General features: G+C 45.8%; 6 non-coding genes across 6 annotated transcripts; all 6 read right to left on the bottom strand.

Annotated features, from left to right (window-relative positions):
• Window positions 1-762: 762 nt before the first annotated feature.
• On the bottom strand, window positions 763-835 carry trnav-aac (transfer RNA valine (anticodon AAC)). The gene has a single exon. It is a non-coding gene; the product is annotated as a tRNA-Val (tRNA).
• Window positions 836-3622: 2787 nt separating this feature from the next.
• On the bottom strand, window positions 3623-3695 carry trnav-aac (transfer RNA valine (anticodon AAC)). Its single transcript has one exon. It is a non-coding gene; the product is annotated as a tRNA-Val (tRNA).
• Window positions 3696-6503: 2808 nt separating this feature from the next.
• On the bottom strand, window positions 6504-6576 carry trnav-aac (transfer RNA valine (anticodon AAC)). The gene has a single exon. It is a non-coding gene; the product is annotated as a tRNA-Val (tRNA).
• Window positions 6577-9363: 2787 nt separating this feature from the next.
• On the bottom strand, window positions 9364-9436 carry trnav-aac (transfer RNA valine (anticodon AAC)). Its single transcript has one exon. It is a non-coding gene; the product is annotated as a tRNA-Val (tRNA).
• A 2787-nt stretch (window positions 9437-12223) lies between these two features.
• trnav-aac (transfer RNA valine (anticodon AAC)) lies at window positions 12224-12296 on the bottom strand. The gene has a single exon. It is a non-coding gene; the product is annotated as a tRNA-Val (tRNA).
• Window positions 12297-15083: 2787 nt separating this feature from the next.
• On the bottom strand, window positions 15084-15156 carry trnav-aac (transfer RNA valine (anticodon AAC)). The gene has a single exon. It is a non-coding gene; the product is annotated as a tRNA-Val (tRNA).
• Between the last annotated feature and the right edge of the window lie 2739 nt (window positions 15157-17895).

Below are 17895 nucleotides of genomic sequence, written 5' to 3'. Positions count from 1 at the left end.
GAGCTCACACGCCTCTGAGTCACCTTCAAGTCTCTGTTTGCGGAGTGAATCACAAAGAAGGACTTTTACCAGAGCTGCAACCGCCTCACTTCCCCACTCGCTCTCCCCTTTTACATTTTCCTGCTCGTCAGTGATTTAAAGAAAACCAAATGGATGCGATGTCATTCTGTAGCCTCTCTGTCGATTCCTCCGTTTCAGTTCCAACATGGCTTAGATCTCGGGGCGCACCTTAATATTAGCGGCGCTATGAAAGCACAGGTTCAAAGGTTCCTCTGAGAGTGTAAATTATTTCATTGCTGTTGCTGATTGAATGAGCCACTAACGTGCGAACTGCCCCAAAATATGATTCAGGAATCTGGTACCAACTCTCGCGCGTTGAATAACGACAGACAGCTTCCAAATGAGGCCTTTCAGAGACGACTTTGGGGTACATTTGACAGACAGACAAGTTCAGGAATCCGTGGTGCGCTGTGACCTGCCTTTGAACCGGTCCGCCTACGCAAGGAATGCAAATGCGGTACTGCTTTTCGTGGAAGGATCAGAACGCGGCAAGGACACTCTCAAACAGAATGGCATATGCATCAGAACCAGGTTGGAGAAAAACTTTATAATGCTTTACACAGTAATTAAATGGAGTTGCCTTACATTTCACTACGAGAGCAGATTCTTTCAAGCAAATTCGAAGGCAGGTTTGCAGATGGGAAAGCAAGCAAGAAAGCTCCGTTCTTGTCCATGTAAAAGGCCGCAGTTGACGAACAAAGCAGTTTCTGCCCAGTTTCGAACTGGGGACCTTTCGCGTGTTAGGCGAACGTGATGACCACTACACTACAGAAACCAGCCGCGGTCGCCGCCCTGCGGCGCAGTGGCATCCAGCACTGAAAGTTGAAGCCATTCTCCGTTTCACCTTTCTGTTTCCAATTGCTCGTTGTTGTCCAGCGTAATTGACATCTTGAAAACGTTAAAAAAGACACGTGAAATTGATGACAATATATAGACAATGATTTCGTCAATGTTTGGACCGTAGGGCGAGGTGGAATAAGCTGGGACGACTTTCCCTGCAGCGTAACGGCTGCGATATGATCTTATGGAAGGGTTGTAAACTGAGTATTTCTGTGTTTTACCCAAATTGGGGTGAGTTGAAAACTCGAGAGCATAGGTTTAAGGTGAGTGGGCTGAAATTGACAAACGACCTGAGGCACATTTCCCACACAGAAGGTTGTGCGTGTATGGAATGAGCTCCCAGAGGAAGTGGAGGAGGCTATTACACTCAGAAAATTGCAAAGGTAATCGGATGAGTTTCTGGACAGGATGGGTTTAGAGGGATTGGGGCCAAATGCTGGGGAACGGGACTTGTTTAATTTTGGTTATGTGGTGAGCATGGATGAGATACACCTAAATATCTGTTTCCACGCCGTGTACCCCCATAACGTCTTGTTGCTAACACTGGCTTTAAAGGATTACTTTTTAGCGGAGTTTTCCATCGCAGTCTGTGGCACAATCGTTTAGTCTGTTCGACTGCTCACGGGAAAGGTAGTATTGTGAAACACTGCAGATACGAACGACTTCCTTAATTTTGCCCCGACTGACCATACTCCGTGAAATTTTCCCAGACCTCAATTGAGGAGTTTTGCTGCTCGAAGTTACCTCAGAAACCCTGTTAACTCGTAATGTGCTGAGCGAATCGCAAAACAGAAAGCATTTTTCACGGAACACAAACAAAACTGGCATGCCGAATGCATTTTCAGACAGAGAGATGCATGAATGCTAAATGTGTCACAGTCCGAGGGCATGAGTCATAAAGTAATCTCACAACTAACAACAGGGCAATTCCAAACTACTCTTTCAAACATACTGCAGCGTTAGTGCACCACCACTTTCCAGACAATGCTGAAAAGAGAGATAGAAAGAACATCATAAGAACGGGCCATAAAAAGTCAATTTCACCAATCACAGTCTCGATTAGATTACCTTTTCCTTCTGATGTCTCCAGGACGGAAATGAAGGAAATGGGAGAAATTCAATAACATATGACACCGAAATTCATTGGAACGATTTTCCCATTGGACAAAAAACCAAATAACGACGAGTCGAGTCACCGCAGGACTTTGTTTCACAACAGCGATGAAATAATAGTCTCCATTCGGTTCCAGTAAAAGCACAAATCGCTTTGGAACAGCAGAGCTGTTTGCGATTTTCCGCGCGGGAGGCGAACGCGATCTTGACAGCAGAGACACTTGGACACTTCGGTCAAATAACCATGAGCTGCTAGACATTACTACAATTTCGATTCTTGCTTTGCTAAATGATTTCACACATTGCTCGAAACAGGACGACTTTCACGTTTACACGGAACACGAAACACACCTGACTACAGGGAAAATGCACAAAGCTGAGCAGGCCGTGTTCCACATCAAACCGTGCAGCATTTATTCAGTCACTGTGTCTGTTTTGCAGAAGAAGGGTCCCAAAGAATGTTCTCCACCCTAAAACCGGAGGTCGCATTACAATCCGAGAACGACAGATCACATTGTGAGCATGCTCTGACCTCGGGGCCGGTTCGAGATGCCACTTTCCGTGCCTTTTACTTTAACCGTGCAATTTGCTGCAGAGATGTTCACTCCTGGACATGAGCCACGTGGATACCAACTGAGTCGGAAACCTGTGCGGCAATCGACGAGAAGCGATTCAATAAATTTTGCTAACTTCCATGGTGCTTATTGGAAATGCAGTTTCTGTTCAAGTCAATCGAAAAGGCAGTTTCTGAACATAGTAACAGAAGTCAAAAGGTAATTACCTCACCCCACCCCCACTCCGGAAGAGGTGCTAACTGCCCTTGAGTGCTTTCTGATCTCGATGTGAAGAGCTCACACGCCTCTGAGTCACCTTCAAGTCTCTGTTTGCGGAGTGAATCACAAAGAAGGACTTTTACCAGAGCTGCAACCGCCTCACTTCCCCACTCGCTCTCCCCTTTTACATTTTCCTGCTCGTCAGTGATTTAAAGAAAACCAAATGGATGCGATGTCATTCTGTAGCCTCTCTGTCGATTCCTCCGTTTCAGTTCCAACATGGCTTAGATCTCGGGGCGCACCTTAATATTAGCGGCGCTATGAAAGCACAGGTTCAAAGGTTCCTCTGAGAGTGTAAATTATTTCATTGCTGTTGCTGATTGAATGAGCCACTAACGTGCGAACTGCCCCAAAATATGATTCAGGAATCTGGTACCAACTCTCGCGCGTTGAATAACGACAGACAGCTTCCAAATGAGGCCTTTCAGAGACGACTTTGGGGTACATTTGACAGACAGACAAGTTCAGGAATCCGTGGTGCGCTGTGACCTGCCTTTGAACCGGTCCGCCTACGCAAGGAATGCAAATGCGGTACTGCTTTTCGTGGAAGGATCAGAACGCGGCAAGGACACTCTCAAACAGAATGGCATATGCATCAGAACCAGGTTGGAGAAAAACTTTATAATGCTTTACACAGTAATTAAATGGAGTTGCCTTACATTTCACTACGAGAGCAGATTCTTTCAAGCAAATTCGAAGGCAGGTTTGCAGATGGGAAAGCAAGCAAGAAAGCTCCGTTCTTGTCCATGTAAAAGGCCGCAGTTGACGAACAAAGCAGTTTCTGCCCAGTTTCGAACTGGGGACCTTTCGCGTGTTAGGCGAACGTGATGACCACTACACTACAGAAACCAGCCGCGGTCGCCGCCCTGCGGCGCAGTGGCATCCAGCACTGAAAGTTGAAGCCATTCTCCGTTTCACCTTTCTGTTTCCAATTGCTCGTTGTTGTCCAGCGTAATTGACATCTTGAAAACGTTAAAAAAGACACGTGAAATTGATGACAATATATAGACAATGATTTCGTCAATGTTTGGACCGTAGGGCGAGGTGGAATAAGCTGGGACGACTTTCCCTGCAGCGTAACGGCTGCGATATGATCTTATGGAAGGGTTGTAAACTGAGTATTTCTGTGTTTTACCCAAATTGGGGTGAGTTGAAAACTCGAGAGCATAGGTTTAAGGTGAGTGGGCTGAAATTGACAAACGACCTGAGGCACATTTCCCACACAGAAGGTTGTGCGTGTATGGAATGAGCTCCCAGAGGAAGTGGAGGAGGCTATTACACTCAGAAAATTGCAAAGGTAATCGGATGAGTTTCTGGACAGGATGGGTTTAGAGGGATTGGGGCCAAATGCTGGGGAACGGGACTTGTTTAATTTTGGTTATGTGGTGAGCATGGATGAGATACACCTAAATATCTGTTTCCACGCCGTGTACCCCCATAACGTCTTGTTGCTAACACTGGCTTTAAAGGATTACTTTTTAGCGGAGTTTTCCATCGCAGTCTGTGGCACAATCGTTTAGTCTGTTCGACTGCTCACGGGAAAGGTAGTATTGTGAAACACTGCAGATACGAACGACTTCCTTAATTTTGCCCCGACTGACCATACTCCGTGAAATTTTCCCAGACCTCAATTGAGGAGTTTTGCTGCTCGAAGTTACCTCAGAAACCCTGTTAACTCGTAATGTGCTGAGCGAATCGCAAAACAGAAAGCATTTTTCACGGAACACAAACAAAACTGGCATGCCGAATGCATTTTCAGACAGAGAGATGCATGAATGCTAAATGTGTCACAGTCCGAGGGCATGAGTCATAAAGTAATCTCACAACTAACAACAGGGCAATTCCAAACTACTCTTTCAAACATACTGCAGCGTTAGTGCACCACCACTTTCCAGACAATGCTGAAAAGAGAGATAGAAAGAACATCATAAGAACGGGCCATAAAAAGTGAATTTCACCAATCACAGTCTCGATTAGATTACCTTTTCCTTCTGATGTCTCCAGGACGGAAATGAAGGAAATGGGAGAAATTCAATAACATATGACACCGAAATTCATTGGAACGATTTTCCCATTGGACAAAAAACCAAATAACGACGAGTCGAGTCACCGCAGGACTTTGTTTCACAACAGCGATGAAATAATAGTCTCCATTCGGTTCCAGTAAAAGCACAAATCGCTTTGGAACAGCAGAGCTGTTTGCGATTTTCCGCGCGGGAGGCGAACGCGATCTTGACAGCAGAGACACTTGGACACTTCGGTCAAATAACCATGAGCTGCTAGACATTACTACAATTTCGATTCTTGCTTTGCTAAATGATTTCACACATTGCTCGAAACAGGACGACTTTCACGTTTACACGGAACACGAAACACACCTGACTACAGGGAAAATGCACAAAGCTGAGCAGGCCGTGTTCCACATCAAACCGTGCAGCATTTATTCAGTCACTGTGTCTGTTTTGCAGAAGAAGGGTCCCAAAGAATGTTCTCCACCCTAAAACCGGAGGTCGCATTACAATCCGAGAACGACAGATCACATTGTGAGCATGCTCTGACCTCGGGGCCGGTTCGAGATGCCACTTTCCGTGCCTTTTACTTTAACCGTGCAATTTGCTGCAGAGATGTTCACTCCTGGACATGAGCCACGTGGATACCAACTGAGTCGGAAACCTGTGCGGCAATCGACGAGAAGCGATTCAATAAATTTTGCTAACTTCCATGGTGCTTATTGGAAATGCAGTTTCTGTTCAAGTCAATCGAAAAGGCAGTTTCTGAACATAGTAACAGAAGTCAAAAGGTAATTACCTCACCCCACCCCCACTCCGGAAGAGGTGCTAACTGCCCTTGAGTGCTTTCTGATCTCGATGTGAAGAGCTCACACGCCTCTGAGTCACCTTCAAGTCTCTGTTTGCGGAGTGAATCACAAAGAAGGACTTTTACCAGAGCTGCAACCGCCTCACTTCCCCACTCGCTCTCCCCTTTTACATTTTCCTGCTCGTCAGTGATTTAAAGAAAACCAAATGGATGCGATGTCATTCTGTAGCCTCTCTGTCGATTCCTCCGTTTCAGTTCCAACATGGCTTAGATCTCGGGGCGCACCTTAATATTAGCGGCGCTATGAAAGCACAGGTTCAAAGGTTCCTCTGAGAGTGTAAATTATTTCATTGCTGTTGCTGATTGAATGAGCCACTAACGTGCGAACTGCCCCAAAATATGATTCAGGAATCTGGTACCAACTCTCGCGCGTTGAATAACGACAGACAGCTTCCAAATGAGGCCTTTCAGAGACGACTTTGGGGTACATTTGACAGACAGACAAGTTCAGGAATCCGTGGTGCGCTGTGACACCTGCGCAGCAGCTTCTTCCCTGCCTTTGAACCGGGCCGCCTGCGCAAGGAATGCAAATGCGGTACTGCTTTTCGTGGAAGGATCAGAACGCGGCAAGGACACTCTCAAACAGAATGGCATATGCATCAGAACCAGGTTGGAGAAAAACTTTATAATGCTTTACACAGTAATTAAATGGAGTTGCCTTACATTTCACTACGAGAGCAGATTCTTTCAAGCAAATTCGAAGGCAGGTTTGCAGATGGGAAAGCAAGCAAGAAAGCTCCGTTCTTGTCCATGTAAAAGGCCGCAGTTGACGAACAAAGCAGTTTCTGCCCAGTTTCGAACTGGGGACCTTTCGCGTGTTAGGCGAACGTGATGACCACTACACTACAGAAACCAGCCGCGGTCGCCGCCCTGCGGCGCAGTGGCATCCAGCACTGAAAGTTGAAGCCATTCTCCGTTTCACCTTTCTGTTTCCAATTGCTCGTTGTTGTCCAGCGTAATTGACATCTTGAAAACGTTAAAAAAGACACGTGAAATTGATGACAATATATAGACAATGATTTCGTCAATGTTTGGACCGTAGGGCGAGGTGGAATAAGCTGGGACGACTTTCCCTGCAGCGTAACGGCTGCGATATGATCTTATGGAAGGGTTGTAAACTGAGTATTTCTGTGTTTTACCCAAATTGGGGTGAGTTGAAAACTCGAGAGCATAGGTTTAAGGTGAGTGGGCTGAAATTGACAAACGACCTGAGGCACATTTCCCACACAGAAGGTTGTGCGTGTATGGAATGAGCTCCCAGAGGAAGTGGAGGAGGCTATTACACTCAGAAAATTGCAAAGGTAATCGGATGAGTTTCTGGACAGGATGGGTTTAGAGGGATTGGGGCCAAATGCTGGGGAACGGGACTTGTTTAATTTTGGTTATGTGGTGAGCATGGATGAGATACACCTAAATATCTGTTTCCACGCCGTGTACCCCCATAACGTCTTGTTGCTAACACTGGCTTTAAAGGATTACTTTTTAGCGGAGTTTTCCATCGCAGTCTGTGGCACAATCGTTTAGTCTGTTCGACTGCTCACGGGAAAGGTAGTATTGTGAAACACTGCAGATACGAACGACTTCCTTAATTTTGCCCCGACTGACCATACTCCGTGAAATTTTCCCAGACCTCAATTGAGGAGTTTTGCTGCTCGAAGTTACCTCAGAAACCCTGTTAACTCGTAATGTGCTGAGCGAATCGCAAAACAGAAAGCATTTTTCACGGAACACAAACAAAACTGGCATGCCGAATGCATTTTCAGACAGAGAGATGCATGAATGCTAAATGTGTCACAGTCCGAGGGCATGAGTCATAAAGTAATCTCACGACTAACAACAGGGCAATTCCAAACTACTCTTTCAAACATACTGCAGCGTTAGTGCACCACCACTTTCCAGACAATGCTGAAAAGAGAGATAGAAAGAACATCATAAGAACGGGCCATAAAAAGTCAATTTCACCAATCACAGTCTCGATTAGATTACCTTTTCCTTCTGATGTCTCCAGGACGGAAATGAAGGAAATGGGAGAAATTCAATAACATATGACACCGAAATTCATTGGAACGATTTTCCCATTGGACAAAAAACCAAATAACGACGAGTCGAGTCACCGCAGGACTTTGTTTCACAACAGCGATGAAATAATAGTCTCCATTCGGTTCCAGTAAAAGCACAAATCGCTTTGGAACAGCAGAGCTGTTTGCGATTTTCCGCGCGGGAGGCGAACGCGATCTTGACAGCAGAGACACTTGGACACTTCGGTCAAATAACCATGAGCTGCTAGACATTACTACAATTTCGATTCTTGCTTTGCTAAATGATTTCACACATTGCTCGAAACAGGACGACTTTCACGTTTACACGGAACACGAAACACACCTGACTACAGGGAAAATGCACAAAGCTGAGCAGGCCGTGTTCCACATCAAACCGTGCAGCATTTATTCAGTCACTGTGTCTGTTTTGCAGAAGAAGGGTCCCAAAGAATGTTCTCCACCCTAAAACCGGAGGTCGCATTACAATCCGAGAACGACAGATCACATTGTGAGCATGCTCTGACCTCGGGGCCGGTTCGAGATGCCACTTTCCGTGCCTTTTACTTTAACCGTGCAATTTGCTGCAGAGATGTTCACTCCTGGACATGAGCCACGTGGATACCAACTGAGTCGGAAACCTGTGCGGCAATCGACGAGAAGCGATTCAATAAATTTTGCTAACTTCCATGGTGCTTATTGGAAATGCAGTTTCTGTTCAAGTCAATCGAAAAGGCAGTTTCTGAACATAGTAACAGAAGTCAAAAGGTAATTACCTCACCCCACCCCCACTCCGGAAGAGGTGCTAACTGCCCTTGAGTGCTTTCTGATCTCGATGTGAAGAGCTCACACGCCTCTGAGTCACCTTCAAGTCTCTGTTTGCGGAGTGAATCACAAAGAAGGACTTTTACCAGAGCTGCAACCGCCTCACTTCCCCACTCGCTCTCCCCTTTTACATTTTCCTGCTCGTCAGTGATTTAAAGAAAACCAAATGGATGCGATGTCATTCTGTAGCCTCTCTGTCGATTCCTCCGTTTCAGTTCCAACATGGCTTAGATCTCGGGGCGCACCTTAATATTAGCGGCGCTATGAAAGCACAGGTTCAAAGGTTCCTCTGAGAGTGTAAATTATTTCATTGCTGTTGCTGATTGAATGAGCCACTAACGTGCGAACTGCCCCAAAATATGATTCAGGAATCTGGTACCAACTCTCGCGCGTTGAATAACGACAGACAGCTTCCAAATGAGGCCTTTCAGAGACGACTTTGGGGTACATTTGACAGACAGACAAGTTCAGGAATCCGTGGTGCGCTGTGACCTGCCTTTGAACCGGTCCGCCTACGCAAGGAATGCAAATGCGGTACTGCTTTTCGTGGAAGGATCAGAACGCGGCAAGGACACTCTCAAACAGAATGGCATATGCATCAGAACCAGGTTGGAGAAAAACTTTATAATGCTTTACACAGTAATTAAATGGAGTTGCCTTACATTTCACTACGAGAGCAGATTCTTTCAAGCAAATTCGAAGGCAGGTTTGCAGATGGGAAAGCAAGCAAGAAAGCTCCGTTCTTGTCCATGTAAAAGGCCGCAGTTGACGAACAAAGCAGTTTCTGCCCAGTTTCGAACTGGGGACCTTTCGCGTGTTAGGCGAACGTGATGACCACTACACTACAGAAACCAGCCGCGGTCGCCGCCCTGCGGCGCAGTGGCATCCAGCACTGAAAGTTGAAGCCATTCTCCGTTTCACCTTTCTGTTTCCAATTGCTCGTTGTTGTCCAGCGTAATTGACATCTTGAAAACGTTAAAAAAGACACGTGAAATTGATGACAATATATAGACAATGATTTCGTCAATGTTTGGACCGTAGGGCGAGGTGGAATAAGCTGGGACGACTTTCCCTGCAGCGTAACGGCTGCGATATGATCTTATGGAAGGGTTGTAAACTGAGTATTTCTGTGTTTTACCCAAATTGGGGTGAGTTGAAAACTCGAGAGCATAGGTTTAAGGTGAGTGGGCTGAAATTGACAAACGACCTGAGGCACATTTCCCACACAGAAGGTTGTGCGTGTATGGAATGAGCTCCCAGAGGAAGTGGAGGAGGCTATTACACTCAGAAAATTGCAAAGGTAATCGGATGAGTTTCTGGACAGGATGGGTTTAGAGGGATTGGGGCCAAATGCTGGGGAACGGGACTTGTTTAATTTTGGTTATGTGGTGAGCATGGATGAGATACACCTAAATATCTGTTTCCACGCCGTGTACCCCCATAACGTCTTGTTGCTAACACTGGCTTTAAAGGATTACTTTTTAGCGGAGTTTTCCATCGCAGTCTGTGGCACAATCGTTTAGTCTGTTCGACTGCTCACGGGAAAGGTAGTATTGTGAAACACTGCAGATACGAACGACTTCCTTAATTTTGCCCCGACTGACCATACTCCGTGAAATTTTCCCAGACCTCAATTGAGGAGTTTTGCTGCTCGAAGTTACCTCAGAAACCCTGTTAACTCGTAATGTGCTGAGCGAATCGCAAAACAGAAAGCATTTTTCACGGAACACAAACAAAACTGGCATGCCGAATGCATTTTCAGACAGAGAGATGCATGAATGCTAAATGTGTCACAGTCCGAGGGCATGAGTCATAAAGTAATCTCACAACTAACAACAGGGCAATTCCAAACTACTCTTTCAAACATACTGCAGCGTTAGTGCACCACCACTTTCCAGACAATGCTGAAAAGAGAGATAGAAAGAACATCATAAGAACGGGCCATAAAAAGTCAATTTCACCAATCACAGTCTCGATTAGATTACCTTTTCCTTCTGATGTCTCCAGGACGGAAATGAAGGAAATGGGAGAAATTCAATAACATATGACACCGAAATTCATTGGAACGATTTTCCCATTGGACAAAAAACCAAATAACGACGAGTCGAGTCACCGCAGGACTTTGTTTCACAACAGCGATGAAATAATAGTCTCCATTCGGTTCCAGTAAAAGCACAAATCGCTTTGGAACAGCAGAGCTGTTTGCGATTTTCCGCGCGGGAGGCGAACGCGATCTTGACAGCAGAGACACTTGGACACTTCGGTCAAATAACCATGAGCTGCTAGACATTACTACAATTTCGATTCTTGCTTTGCTGAATGATTTCACACATTGCTCGAAACAGGACGACTTTCACGTTTACACGGAACACGAAACACACCTGACTACAGGGAAAATGCACAAAGCTGAGCAGGCCGTGTTCCACATCAAACCGTGCAGCATTTATTCAGTCACTGTGTCTGTTTTGCAGAAGAAGGGTCCCAAAGAATGTTCTCCACCCTAAAACCGGAGGTCGCATTACAATCCGAGAACGACAGATCACATTGTGAGCATGCTCTGACCTCGGGGCCGGTTCGAGATGCCACTTTCCGTGCCTTTTACTTTAACCGTGCAATTTGCTGCAGAGATGTTCACTCCTGGACATGAGCCACGTGGATACCAACTGAGTCGGAAACCTGTGCGGCAATCGACGAGAAGCGATTCAATAAATTTTGCTAACTTCCATGGTGCTTATTGGAAATGCAGTTTCTGTTCAAGTCAATCGAAAAGGCAGTTTCTGAACATAGTAACAGAAGTCAAAAGGTAATTACCTCACCCCACCCCCACTCCGGAAGAGGTGCTAACTGCCCTTGAGTGCTTTCTGATCTCGATGTGAAGAGCTCACACGCCTCTGAGTCACCTTCAAGTCTCTGTTTGCGGAGTGAATCACAAAGAAGGACTTTTACCAGAGCTGCAACCGCCTCACTTCCCCACTCGCTCTCCCCTTTTACATTTTCCTGCTCGTCAGTGATTTAAAGAAAACCAAATGGATGCGATGTCATTCTGTAGCCTCTCTGTCGATTCCTCCGTTTCAGTTCCAACATGGCTTAGATCTCGGGGCGCACCTTAATATTAGCGGCGCTATGAAAGCACAGGTTCAAAGGTTCCTCTGAGAGTGTAAATTATTTCATTGCTGTTGCTGATTGAATGAGCCACTAACGTGCGAACTGCCCCAAAATATGATTCAGGAATCTGGTACCAACTCTCGCGCGTTGAATAACGACAGACAGCTTCCAAATGAGGCCTTTCAGAGACGACTTTGGGGTACATTTGACAGACAGACAAGTTCAGGAATCCGTGGTGCGCTGTGACCTGCCTTTGAACCGGTCCGCCTACGCAAGGAATGCAAATGCGGTACTGCTTTTCGTGGAAGGATCAGAACGCGGCAAGGACACTCTCAAACAGAATGGCATATGCATCAGAACCAGGTTGGAGAAAAACTTTATAATGCTTTACACAGTAATTAAATGGAGTTGCCTTACATTTCACTACGAGAGCAGATTCTTTCAAGCAAATTCGAAGGCAGGTTTGCAGATGGGAAAGCAAGCAAGAAAGCTCCGTTCTTGTCCATGTAAAAGGCCGCAGTTGACGAACAAAGCAGTTTCTGCCCAGTTTCGAACTGGGGACCTTTCGCGTGTTAGGCGAACGTGATGACCACTACACTACAGAAACCAGCCGCGGTCGCCGCCCTGCGGCGCAGTGGCATCCAGCACTGAAAGTTGAAGCCATTCTCCGTTTCACCTTTCTGTTTCCAATTGCTCGTTGTTGTCCAGCGTAATTGACATCTTGAAAACGTTAAAAAAGACACGTGAAATTGATGACAATATATAGACAATGATTTCGTCAATGTTTGGACCGTAGGGCGAGGTGGAATAAGCTGGGACGACTTTCCCTGCAGCGTAACGGCTGCGATATGATCTTATGGAAGGGTTGTAAACTGAGTATTTCTGTGTTTTACCCAAATTGGGGTGAGTTGAAAACTCGAGAGCATAGGTTTAAGGTGAGTGGGCTGAAATTGACAAACGACCTGAGGCACATTTCCCACACAGAAGGTTGTGCGTGTATGGAATGAGCTCCCAGAGGAAGTGGAGGAGGCTATTACACTCAGAAAATTGCAAAGGTAATCGGATGAGTTTCTGGACAGGATGGGTTTAGAGGGATTGGGGCCAAATGCTGGGGAACGGGACTTGTTTAATTTTGGTTATGTGGTGAGCATGGATGAGATACACCTAAATATCTGTTTCCACGCCGTGTACCCCCATAACGTCTTGTTGCTAACACTGGCTTTAAAGGATTACTTTTTAGCGGAGTTTTCCATCGCAGTCTGTGGCACAATCGTTTAGTCTGTTCGACTGCTCACGGGAAAGGTAGTATTGTGAAACACTGCAGATACGAACGACTTCCTTAATTTTGCCCCGACTGACCATACTCCGTGAAATTTTCCCAGACCTCAATTGAGGAGTTTTGCTGCTCGAAGTTACCTCAGAAACCCTGTTAACTCGTAATGTGCTGAGCGAATCGCAAAACAGAAAGCATTTTTCACGGAACACAAACAAAACTGGCATGCCGAATGCATTTTCAGACAGAGAGATGCATGAATGCTAAATGTGTCACAGTCCGAGGGCATGAGTCATAAAGTAATCTCACAACTAACAACAGGGCAATTCCAAACTACTCTTTCAAACATACTGCAGCGTTAGTGCACCACCACTTTCCAGACAATGCTGAAAAGAGAGATAGAAAGAACATCATAAGAACGGGCCATAAAAAGTCAATTTCACCAATCACAGTCTCGATTAGATTACCTTTTCCTTCTGATGTCTCCAGGACGGAAATGAAGGAAATGGGAGAAATTCAATAACATATGACACCGAAATTCATTGGAACGATTTTCCCATTGGACAAAAAACCAAATAACGACGAGTCGAGTCACCGCAGGACTTTGTTTCACAACAGCGATGAAATAATAGTCTCCATTCGGTTCCAGTAAAAGCACAAATCGCTTTGGAACAGCAGAGCTGTTTGCGATTTTCCGCGCGGGAGGCGAACGCGATCTTGACAGCAGAGACACTTGGACACTTCGGTCAAATAACCATGAGCTGCTAGACATTACTACAATTTCGATTCTTGCTTTGCTAAATGATTTCACACATTGCTCGAAACAGGACGACTTTCACGTTTACACGGAACACGAAACACACCTGACTACAGGGAAAATGCACAAAGCTGAGCAGGCCGTGTTCCACATCAAACCGTGCAGCATTTATTCAGTCACTGTGTCTGTTTTGCAGAAGAAGGGTCCCAAAGAATGTTCTCCACCCTAAAACCGGAGGTCGCATTACAATCCGAGAACGACAGATCACATTGTGAGCATGCTCTGACCTCGGGGCCGGTTCGAGATGCCACTTTCCGTGCCTTTTACTTTAACCGTGCAATTTGCTGCAGAGATGTTCACTCCTGGACATGAGCCACGTGGATACCAACTGAGTCGGAAACCTGTGCGGCAATCGACGAGAAGCGATTCAATAAATTTTGCTAACTTCCATGGTGCTTATTGGAAATGCAGTTTCTGTTCAAGTCAATCGAAAAGGCAGTTTCTGAACATAGTAACAGAAGTCAAAAGGTAATTACCTCACCCCACCCCCACTCCGGAAGAGGTGCTAACTGCCCTTGAGTGCTTTCTGATCTCGATGTGAAGAGCTCACACGCCTCTGAGTCACCTTCAAGTCTCTGTTTGCGGAGTGAATCACAAAGAAGGACTTTTACCAGAGCTGCAACCGCCTCACTTCCCCACTCGCTCTCCCCTTTTACATTTTCCTGCTCGTCAGTGATTTAAAGAAAACCAAATGGATGCGATGTCATTCTGTAGCCTCTCTGTCGATTCCTCCGTTTCAGTTCCAACATGGCTTAGATCTCGGGGCGCACCTTAATATTAGCGGCGCTATGAAAGCACAGGTTCAAAGGTTCCTCTGAGAGTGTAAATTATTTCATTGCTGTTGCTGATTGAATGAGCCACTAACGTGCGAACTGCCCCAAAATATGATTCAGGAATCTGGTACCAACTCTCGCGCGTTGAATAACGACAGACAGCTTCCAAATGAGGCCTTTCAGAGACGACTTTGGGGTACATTTGACAGACAGACAAGTTCAGGAATCCGTGGTGCGCTGTGACCTGCCTTTGAGCCGGTCCGCCTACGCAAGGAATGCAAATGCGGTACTGCTTTTCGTGGAAGGATCAGAACGCGGCAAGGACACTCTCAAACAGAATGGCATATGCATCAGAACCAGGTTGGAGAAAAACTTTATAATGCTTTACACAGTAATTAAATGGAGTTGCCTTACATTTCACTACGAGAGCAGATTCTTTCAAGCAAATTCGAAGGCAGGTTTGCAGATGGGAAAGCAAGCAAGAAAGCTCCGTTCTTGTCCATGTAAAAGGCCGCAGTTGACGAACAAAGCAGTTTCTGCCCAGTTTCGAACTGGGGACCTTTCGCGTGTTAGGCGAACGTGATGACCACTACACTACAGAAACCAGCCGCGGTCGCCGCCCTGCGGCGCAGTGGCATCCAGCACTGAAAGTTGAAGCCATTCTCCGTTTCACCTTTCTGTTTCCAATTGCTCGTTGTTGTCCAGCGTAATTGACATCTTGAAAACGTTAAAAAAGACACGTGAAATTGATGACAATATATAGACAATGATTTCGTCAATGTTTGGACCGTAGGGCGAGGTGGAATAAGCTGGGACGACTTTCCCTGCAGCGTAACGGCTGCGATATGATCTTATGGAAGGGTTGTAAACTGAGTATTTCTGTGTTTTACCCAAATTGGGGTGAGTTGAAAACTCGAGAGCATAGGTTTAAGGTGAGTGGGCTGAAATTGACAAACGACCTGAGGCACATTTCCCACACAGAAGGTTGTGCGTGTATGGAATGAGCTCCCAGAGGAAGTGGAGGAGGCTATTACACTCAGAAAATTGCAAAGGTAATCGGATGAGTTTCTGGACAGGATGGGTTTAGAGGGATTGGGGCCAAATGCTGGGGAACGGGACTTGTTTAATTTTGGTTATGTGGTGAGCATGGATGAGATACACCTAAATATCTGTTTCCACGCCGTGTACCCCCATAACGTCTTGTTGCTAACACTGGCTTTAAAGGATTACTTTTTAGCGGAGTTTTCCATCGCAGTCTGTGGCACAATCGTTTAGTCTGTTCGACTGCTCACGGGAAAGGTAGTATTGTGAAACACTGCAGATACGAACGACTTCCTTAATTTTGCCCCGACTGACCATACTCCGTGAAATTTTCCCAGACCTCAATTGAGGAGTTTTGCTGCTCGAAGTTACCTCAGAAACCCTGTTAACTCGTAATGTGCTGAGCGAATCGCAAAACAGAAAGCATTTTTCACGGAACACAAACAAAACTGGCATGCCGAATGCATTTTCAGACAGAGAGATGCATGAATGCTAAATGTGTCACAGTCCGAGGGCATGAGTCATAAAGTAATCTCACAACTAACAACAGGGCAATTCCAAACTACTCTTTCAAACATACTGCAGCGTTAGTGCACCACCACTTTCCAGACAATGCTGAAAAGAGAGATAGAAAGAACATCATAAGAACGGGCCATAAAAAGTCAATTTCACCAATCACAGTCTCGATTAGATTACCTTTTCCTTCTGATGTCTCCAGGACGGAAATGAAGGAAATGGGAGAAATTCAATAACATATGACACCGAAATTCATTGGAACGATTTTCCCATTGGACAAAAAACCAAATAACGACGAGTCGAGTCACCGCAGGACTTTGTTTCACAACAGCGATGAAATAATAGTCTCCATTCGGTTCCAGTAAAAGCACAAATCGCTTTGGAACAGCAGAGCTGTTTGCGATTTTCCGCGCGGGAGGCGAACGCGATCTTGACAGCAGAGACACTTGGACACTTCGGTCAAATAACCATGAGCTGCTAGACATTACTACAATTTCGATTCTTGCTTTGCTAAATGATTTCACACATTGCTCGAAACAGGACGACTTTCACGTTTACACGGAACACGAAACACACCTGACTACAGGGAAAATGCACAAAGCTGAGCAGGCCGTGTTCCACATCAAACCGTGCAGCATTTATTCAGTCACTGTGTCTGTTTTGCAGAAGAAGGGTCCCAAAGAATGTTCTCCACCCTAAAACCGGAGGTCGCATTACAATCCGAGAACGACAGATCACATTGTGAGCATGCTCTGACCTCGGGGCCGGTTCGAGATGCCACTTTCCGTGCCTTTTACTTTAACCGTGCAATTTGCTGCAGAGATGTTCACTCCTGGACATGAGCCACGTGGATACCAACTGAGTCGGAAACCTGTGCGGCAATCGACGAGAAGCGATTCAATAAATTTTGCTAACTTCCATGGTGCTTATTGGAAATGCAGTTTCTGTTCAAGTCAATCGAAAAGGCAGTTTCTGAACATAGTAACAGAAGTCAAAAGGTAATTACCTCACCCCACCCCCACTCCGGAAGAGGTGCTAACTGCCCTTGAGTGCTTTCTGATCTCGATGTGAAGAGCTCACACGCCTCTGAGTCACCTTCAAGTCTCTGTTTGCGGAGTGAATCACAAAGAAGGACTTTTACCAGAGCTGCAACCGCCTCACTTCCCCACTCGCTCTCCCCTTTTACATTTTCCTGCTCGTCAGTGATTTAAAGAAAACCAAATGGATGCGATGTCATTCTGTAGCCTCTCTGTCGATTCCTCCGTTTCAGTTCCAACATGGCTTAGATCTCGGGGCGCACCTTAATATTAGCGGCGCTATGAAAGCACAGGTTCAAAGGTTCCTCTGAGAGTGTAAATTATTTCATTGCTGTTGCTGATTGAATGAGCCACTAACGTGCGAACTGCCCCAAAATATGATTCAGGAATCTGGTACCAACTCTCGCGCGTTGAATAACGACAGACAGCTTCCAAATGAGGCCTTTCAGAGACGACTTTGGGGTACATTTGACAGACAGACAAGTTCAGGAATCCGTGGTGCGCTGTGACCTGCCTTTGAGCCGGTCCGCCTACGCAAGGAATGCAAATGCGGTACTGCTTTTCGTGGAAGGATCAGAACGCGGCAAGGACACTCTCAAACAGAATGGCATATGCATCAGAACCAGGTTGGAGAAAAACTTTATAATGCTTTACACAGTAATTAAATGGAGTTGCCTTACATTTCACTACGAGAGCAGATTCTTTCAAGCAAATTCGAAGGCAGGTTTGCAGATGGGAAAGCAAGCAAG

Source organism: Chiloscyllium punctatum, unplaced genomic scaffold, assembly GCF_047496795.1.
Source record: "Chiloscyllium punctatum isolate Juve2018m unplaced genomic scaffold, sChiPun1.3 scaffold_156, whole genome shotgun sequence".
In the NCBI taxonomy this organism is placed as follows: domain Eukaryota; kingdom Metazoa; phylum Chordata; class Chondrichthyes; order Orectolobiformes; family Hemiscylliidae; genus Chiloscyllium; species Chiloscyllium punctatum.
The sequence above is the reverse complement of the archived record's forward strand: the minus strand, read 5'-3'. Positions and strand labels throughout refer to the sequence as shown.